The 7,858-nt window shown below is 50.3% G+C and overlaps 1 non-coding gene and 1 pseudogene across 1 annotated transcript; both read right to left on the minus strand.

Moving 5' to 3' along the window:
* Nucleotides 1–3,037: 3,037 nt before the first annotated feature.
* On the minus strand, nt 3,038–3,227 carry LOC144676566 (U2 spliceosomal RNA). The gene has a single exon (XR_013575365.1). It is a non-coding gene; the product is annotated as a U2 spliceosomal RNA (small nuclear RNA).
* A 4,185-nt stretch (nt 3,228–7,412) lies between these two features.
* On the minus strand, nt 7,413–7,584 carry LOC144676567 (U2 spliceosomal RNA; annotated as a pseudogene).
* Nucleotides 7,585–7,858: the final 274 nt, after the last annotated feature.

A 7,858-nucleotide genomic window follows, 5' to 3' on the forward strand; every position in this document is an offset into this window, starting at 1 on the left:
AAGGGCCTATTTACTTTGGCAGAGAGCTCATTGACGAGGGGATATAGATTTTAAATGATTGATAGAAAGATTAGAGGGGAGATGAGGAAAACCTTTTGTCACCCAGAGGATTGTGTGGGTCTGGAACTCACTGCCTGAAAGGGGAGTAGAGGCCGGAACCCTCAACTCATTGAAAAGGTGTCTGGATATGCACCTCAACTGCCGGAAGCTGCAGGGCTACGGACCAAGTGCTGGAAAGTGGGATTAGGCTGGGGGGGGTTCGTTCTTCAGCCGGGGCAGACACGATGGGCCGAATGGCCTCTTTCTGTACTGTAAACACTCTATGATTCTACGTTACATTCAGACGGTTGCTATGCAGCCATTCACACCTCATCCGGACACATCTTTTGTTTCTTTACTTTACCCATTACCACTGCCTTTGGCTTTTGTACCATGAAACATTTTATCCTTTAATGTCTCCTGCCCTCCACCCTATCACACACCTTCCCTTTTGTTCATCGACTCTTTCCACCCCAGACGAACTCCTATTGGTCCAAATAAAATCGGCCTTCCTGGTAATAAACCCATGAGTTCTGTCATTGGTGGAGATTGTGGAGATTGAGGCTGGTTAATTGGTTCAACGTTGCTGCTTCTGGTCTCATTGGTGTCAGGTGAGTGCAGGTTGTGTGTATAAAAGGTGCTGCTCGGTGGCTGAAGGGATGGTGAGTTGTTTGGTATCATGGGGGATTTTGTAGTGAGGGTTTTGTTCCCAGGGCTGGTGTTAGTTGGAGCTGTTTGTGGCTCTGATACTTGGCAACTGTTTCTAGGCCAGAGGTTTCCATGGAGCAGAGTCAAAGCCACCCCTGTGCCTCAGACAGTCTCTCCTCCTGGGCCTCCCTTTGGTTCCCATTTCCGTGTGTCTGAGGGTGGAAGTGTGTCTCCACTGCAGACTGTGATGGTGCAGTGTGGAGAGGACAAGCTGTTGCTCAGGGTCCAGCTGGATTTATTTGGAACCAGGCACCTGATCAAAGCTGCTGACCTGACCCTGCGGACAGCAGGTTGTCGGACAACCAGGATCTACTCTCAGAACCACACTGTCCTCTTTGACTATGGACTCCATGAGTGTGGCAGCAGGTTGCAGGTAATGGGAATCCTCAGCTCTTGCTCTAAGCTTGGGCTGTAGGTTATTCCCCACTCTTCATTCCAACACTGAGTGAGATGTCAATGATATTGAGGAGATAGCTGTCTCCTGCTTTATAAAACTACAAATTAGCTTTCTATCTTGTACTGTACTTTACTTTAACTGGTCCCTGAGTCTCTCCAACCTATGACATCAGCCCCATTGGTCTTGAACCTTCTCTTTGGATCCTCCAAGCTTTTCCTTTTGTTGTTTCGAGGATTTTCATCTCTATTCCCCTCATTCAGATCAATCCACCTGGAGGTTTCAGTCCATTTTAATCGAACCAGGTTTAGAATGAGATGTGATGAAAATTTGCTTTTTCAATAAAATTCGGATAGCTTGAATTTCCAAGTGATGTGGGATGTTACACCCAGCTTTCAGAAACTAAGCTGAAGTGTTAATTTTTTCAAAAGGTTACTGATAAATTAGTACTAAAGTTTTATGTTATGAAAAGTGAAGTTGCAACAAGATATGGGAACAATGGAATTTACCTGTAGAGGGGCTGAGGCTGAGTCAGTGGTGAAGACATCCTAAGATCTTTCACAAATGTGAGAAGCCTCCGGCCTCTGCGTCAAGTTCCTGTCTAAAGGAACCAAGGATGTGTTAACTCGTATTGAATTCTCCTGTCCAGGTGGTGTTGCTTTGCCTGGGTCTGTACAAATCTGTTTTTTAACTGTTGCCTTAATGAAGGTGTCACTGGGAGCCAGATTAATCAGAATTTTGGGAGTTCTTATAGTAATTTGTAGACCTATGTATGTGCTTAATCTTTTCTTTAAATGTTTACATTTTTATCTAAACCTCCTGAATTTGTGGCAGTCTTTGCTGTTCCTGAATTCCGGGCACTGATCTCAAAATAAAATGAGCGACAAAGTTTGGGTTGCCCATTGTAGACAAGGTAGCCACGGCTTCCCCCGATAGCAAAGCTGGAAGGAGGATGGAAGATGGCTCCCTTACAGTCGGTCTTGAGCGTGACCTTAAACTGGCATTTGCTGGTCCAAATCCCGATGGCATCTCTAACCTTGTTGCAGCTCCCAACCTTGTCGATGTACCTGGTGAGGAGGGTGAACACGTCAGTGACAGGGACGTGGGGGTTGTAGAGATGCACCGTCACCACACGGTCCCGTTGCAACGGCAGAGCAAAGAGCGGCTCCACCGTCAGGATCTTCATCTCCGGCTGGTCTCTCTTCTCCTCAAACACCTTCAGGAACTTGACGCAGGCAGCAACATTCCTGAAGGTCACGTCGAAATATCCAGCGCTGGGGAAGTCTCGCATGGAGTAGATCTCCTCCGCTTCAAATCCACACGCCTTCAACAGGATCCGCTTGATGAGGAAGGCCCGATCCATGGGTGCTCCTCCTTCACTGTCCTTCACCGTGACCCGAACGGTGTTACGTACCCCCTGGTTTGGGGCTCCTTTGGTTTTAGCCATCGCTTCACAACAACTGATCTTAGGCAAAAGGCCGAGAAGCGATAACCCAGAAACCCATGCGCCCGTCCCGTCTTCCCCAGCCTCCGGCTTCACCATCCGTTTCGCTGCGTGTGGCCGAACACGGGCTGAAGACCCGACAGCCAGCATTGAGCATCAGGACCTTTCTTGCTTGATGCTGCCTCCCTGAAGCAGCGCCTGCAACAGCCTCAAAACCCAACAGGGGGCATCGTCCAGTCCCGGGCTCCGCCCTGACAAGCAGCACAAGTGCACACCAGCAGCAGCCCTGCAGTTGCACCAAAATCCAACAGGGGGCATCACTCAGTCTGGCACCAATGAGCCTGTCCTGCCACTCAGCACAAGTTCAGTTCAACCAGATCAATGATGGAAAGCAGGACAATGCTCTGAATGACTTTTTCTTCTTTTCAGTTTCCCTTTCACCCTGTAGAGGGCAAAACTGCACCATTCCTGAAGATGCTGCAAAACCAGGTCGATGTGTGGAGTGGACGGAGAAAGATCCTGTTCCATCTCCCTGCTCCAAAAATCAATTTAATATTTGGTCCCCAGATAAGGGACGTATCAGATATTAAACTGATAAGAACAGATTTTTTTTTAATGAAAAATATACTTTATTCATAAAATATCTGGAAGAACATTACAAACATTTCAAAATCACCATCACAAAACTACAATCAGATTCAACTTTTACACATGGATCACTAAGTGTATCAATAAAATCAATGAATATTACAATCATTTCAATCTGGTCAATGCAGACAATCAGACAAAGGTATTGGAGTTATCAACATACATCATGTTGCTCTCTGAGGTGCTTCAATACAATTAGTATTCACTGCAGACATTCATTTTCAGCTGTACAGCCCGAGGGGCTCTCAACATTTCCCAGCCCCTCGGTGCCCTATGGCAGAATGGTCTAAACAGCGACCCTTCCCCATTGCGCCATTGCGGTGGCTGCCCCAAGCTTTAGTGCGTCCCTCAGCTCGTAGTCCTGGACCTTGGAATGTGCCAGTCTGCAACACTCGGTCGGGGACAACTATTTGCGCTGGAAGACCAACAAGTTTTGGGCAGACCAAAGAGCGTCTTTCACCGAGTTGATGATCCTCCAGCTGCAGTTGATGTTTGTCTCGGTGTGTGTCCCTGGGAACAGCCCATAGAGCACAGAGTCCTGTGTCACAGAACTGCTCTGGATGAACCTCAACAGCAACCACTGCATCTCTCTCCAGACCATCTTTGCAAAGGCACAATCCACAAGGAGGTGAACAACGGTCTCTTCCCCACCACAGCCACCTCGAGGGCAACGTGCAGAGTGGGTGAGACTCCTGCCGTGTTGTGGATTCCCTCCCCAAATCCCTTCTTGAGAGCACATCCAACATGTTTGTCCAGACTCTCCCATGTACTGTCATCAAAGCCCTATGTAATGGAGGACAGGAAGGACTGGGACTCCGTACTGTCTGTGGGCTTCACGTCATACAATCCGACATAAAAGGATTTGCTGATCCTCAAAATGTCGGACGGCGATGACTTTACTGAACCGTCTTCTTCCTTCAGGCTGCTGATCACAGAGCTCTCTGTGTGTACCTTTTGGAAGAAGAAGTGTGAGCACATCTCATCCTGCTCCACGGAGCGGACTCTGGAACGGAAGATGATCTTGGAGGCCTCCGAGGCAAAGAGCGAGGCTTGCTGGCTCTTCACCTCTTGGAGTTCCTCCTTGACATCGACCCCCATCGACTGCAGCAGGAGCAGATTCTGCATGTTTTTCTGGAGTCGGGACATTTCCCTCTGTTCCTTTCTAGCTTTCTGGGTGCCTTTGAGGATGAAAAACCTCTTGATGTTTCCCATGATCACTTCCCATCAGGGTGTCAGGGACTCAAAGAGGGGTTTCACGGTTTGCCAACCTTTGTAATCCCTCTTGAGTTCCTCAATGTTCTCTGGGGTTAGCAGTTGCACGTTTAGCTTCCATGTCCCCCGGACAACCCTCTGGTCTTCCTGTAAGTGACAGTCAGCCAGTAGGAGGCAGTGGTCAGAGAAGAACACCGGCTTGACGTCAGTGGATCTGACTGCGAACGCTTGGGATACAAATAGCAAGTCTATCCAGGAACGGTTTTGGACACATCTGGCTGCGACCAGGTGTATCTACGCTGCGCTCCGTATGCAGGGTTGCTGAAGGCGTCGTGCAGCTTGGCATCCTGAACTGTTTCAATCAGGGATCTGGACGTAGCGTCCAATGTGCTGTCGGCCCTGCCGGATCGTCCAGCCGCATTGATGATGCAGTTGAAGTCACCGCCCAGAATGACCGGCCTGGAGGTCGCCAGCAGCAGTGGGAGCTGCTGAAAAACCTCCAGCCGCTCGGCCCCTTGTGATGGGCCATACACGTTAATTAACCGGAGTGGAGCGTTCTTGTACATTACGTCTGCTACGAGGAGTCGCCCGCCCACCACCTCCTTGACCTCGGAGACGGTGAAGTTGCCTCCCCACAGCAGAATACCCAGGCCGGAAGAACGAGAGTCGTTTCCGCCCGATCTGATCGATGGCCCATGGGACCACCATCGTGACCATTGCCTGTAGGAGCTGAAGTGCGGTATCACACACTCCTGCAGAAACAACAGGTCAGCTTTGACCTTGGCAAGGTAGTCCAAAGTCGCAACACATCGCATAGTAGATTTAATGCTACGCACATTTATGGATACAATCTTTACACCTATTTTAAAGCATTTAGTCTCTTACCAAACCTGTTGCCTCTGAGAGTCCCAGACCTTTGGTCTGCTCCTTCATACCCATAGTGTTCACAAATCGCCTCACTTTGGATGGGCTGAGGAAACTGTCCTGAACCTCCCCATTGGAGATGTTCTGCTCAGGTGGCATCTGGGGTTTCGTGCAGAGAACTGGATTTGAAATGTCCTCTGTTGGAGAAGCTTCTCCAAACCTCTCCCCCTCTGGGGCGTTGCTGCTACCGTCTTCCCGGAGCTGGGGTGCGCTGAGCGCTTCACTGCTCCCAGATTGCTGGGGCTGGGGTGCGCTGGCCTCTTCGGGTTGTGGGCAAAGTTGGGGTGCGCTGGTCTCCTCATTGTCTCCAATGTTCCGGAGCTCGGGTGTCTCACTCTACAACTCCCTAGAGCTTTGCCGCTTCTTCTGTAGGTGCCGCCCTGGCACATCTTTGTCCGAAGAGCAGCTGCCCTTGTCATCCACGTCGGATGGGAGACGCCTCTTGCCACTTGTCTGGGAAGTGGCTTGGTCCCTTCTTAGCCCCTTCTTCCTTTTGGCTCTCTTCACCAGCTGCCACTCCCCCTGCTGATTTTCCACTGCTGCCTCCTCCTCCATTGATTCGCTGTCCTGAGGAGTGGGAGGTTCAGGGGCAGTGCTGTTGATTGGCTGTCTGCTGCCTCAATCTTTTCCTCCACCTTGTCTCTCTCTGCGTCCTCCTTTGTCTCGTTGTTCTCACTGGGGGCCATGGTGGTTGGAGTGTTGCAAGTGTCCTTGGTAGTAGTGACACAAAGCATTTCTTCTGCTTCCCCCTCATTGGCTTTGGCTGCCTGTGTATAAGTGAGGCAGCATTTGGGGCAGGTCCTGTAGAGGTGACCTGCCTCGCCACACAGGTTGCAGCACTTAGTCTGCTTGCGGTCCTTTGTCTGGTGCCCTTCCTGTTTGCAGTTCTTGCAGAGGGCGGCGCTGCAGTTGGCCGCCACATGACCAGACTTGCCGCATGAGCGACAAAGTTTTGGCTGCCCAGCGTAGACAAGGTAGCCACGGCTTCCCCCAATAGCGAAGCTGGAAGGAGATGGAGATGGCTCCCTTACCGTCGGTCTTGAGCGTGACCTTGACCTGGCGTTTGCTGGTCCAAATCCCGAAGGCGTCTCTAACCTTGGTGCAGCTCCCAAACTTGTCGACGTACCTGGCGAGGAAGGTGAACACGTCAGCGACAGGGACGTGGGGGTTGTAGAGATGCACCGTCACCACACGGTCCCGTTGCAACGGCAGAGCAAAGAGCGGCTCCACCGTCAGGATCTTCATCTCCGGCTGGTCTCTCTTCTCCTCGAACACCTTCAGGAACTTGACGCAGGCAGCAACATTCCTGAAGGTCACGTCGAAATATCCAGCGCTGGGGAAGTCTCACAGGGAGTAGATCTCCTCCGCTTCAAATCCACACGCCTTCAACAGGATCCACTTGATGAGGAAGGCCCGATCCATGGGTGCTCCCCCTTCACTGTCCTTCACTGTCACCCGAACGGTGTTACGTACCCCCTGGTTTGGGGCTCCTTTGGTTTTAGCCATCGCTTCACTACAACTGATCTTAGCCAAAAGGCCGAGAAGCGATAACCCAGAAACCCATGCGCCCGTCCCGTCTTCCTCGGCCTCCGGCTTCACCGTCCGTTTTGCTGCGTGTGGCCGAACACGGGCTGAAGACCCGACAGCCAGCATTGAGCATCAGGACCTTTCTTGCTTGATGCTGCCTCCCTGAAGCAGCGCCTGCAACAGCCTCAAAACCCAACAGGGTGCATCGTCCAGTCCCGGGCTCCGCCCTGACAAGCAGCACAAGTGCACACCAGCAGCAGCCCTGCAGTTGCACCAAAATCCAACAGGGGGCATCGTCCAGTCCCGGGCTCCGCCCTGACAAGCAGCACAAGTGCACACCAGCAGCAGCCCTGCAGTTGCACCAAAATCCAACAGGGGGCATCACTCAGTCTGGCACCAATGAGCCTGTCCTGCCACTCAGCACAAGTTCAGTTCAACCAGATCAATGATGGAAAGCAGGACAATGCTCTGAATGACTTTTTCTTCTTTTCAGTTTCCCTTTCACCCTGTAGAGGGCAAAACTGCACCATTCCTGAAGATGCTGCAATACCAGGTCGATGTGTGGAGTGGACGGAGAAAGATCCTGTTCCATCTCCCTGCTCCAAAAATCAATTTAATATTTGGTCCCCAGATAAGGGACGTATCAGATATTAAACTGATAAGAACAGATTTTTTTTTAATGAAATATATACTTTATTCATAAAATATCTGGAAGAACATTACAAACATTTCAAAATCACCATCACAAAACTACAATCAGATTCAACTTAAACACGTGGATCACAAGGTGCATCAATACAATCAATGAATATTACAATCATTTCAATATGGTCATTACAGACAATCAGACAAAGGTATTGGAGTTATCAACATACATCATGTTGCTCTCTGAGGTGCTTCAATACAATTAGTATTCATTGCAGACATTCATTTTCAGCTGTGCAGCCCGAGGGGCTCTCAAC

The sequence above is a fragment of the Cetorhinus maximus genome, unplaced genomic scaffold (genome assembly GCF_964194155.1).
Source record: "Cetorhinus maximus unplaced genomic scaffold, sCetMax3.hap1.1 HAP1_SCAFFOLD_1704, whole genome shotgun sequence".
Lineage (NCBI taxonomy): Eukaryota > Metazoa > Chordata > Chondrichthyes > Lamniformes > Cetorhinidae > Cetorhinus > Cetorhinus maximus.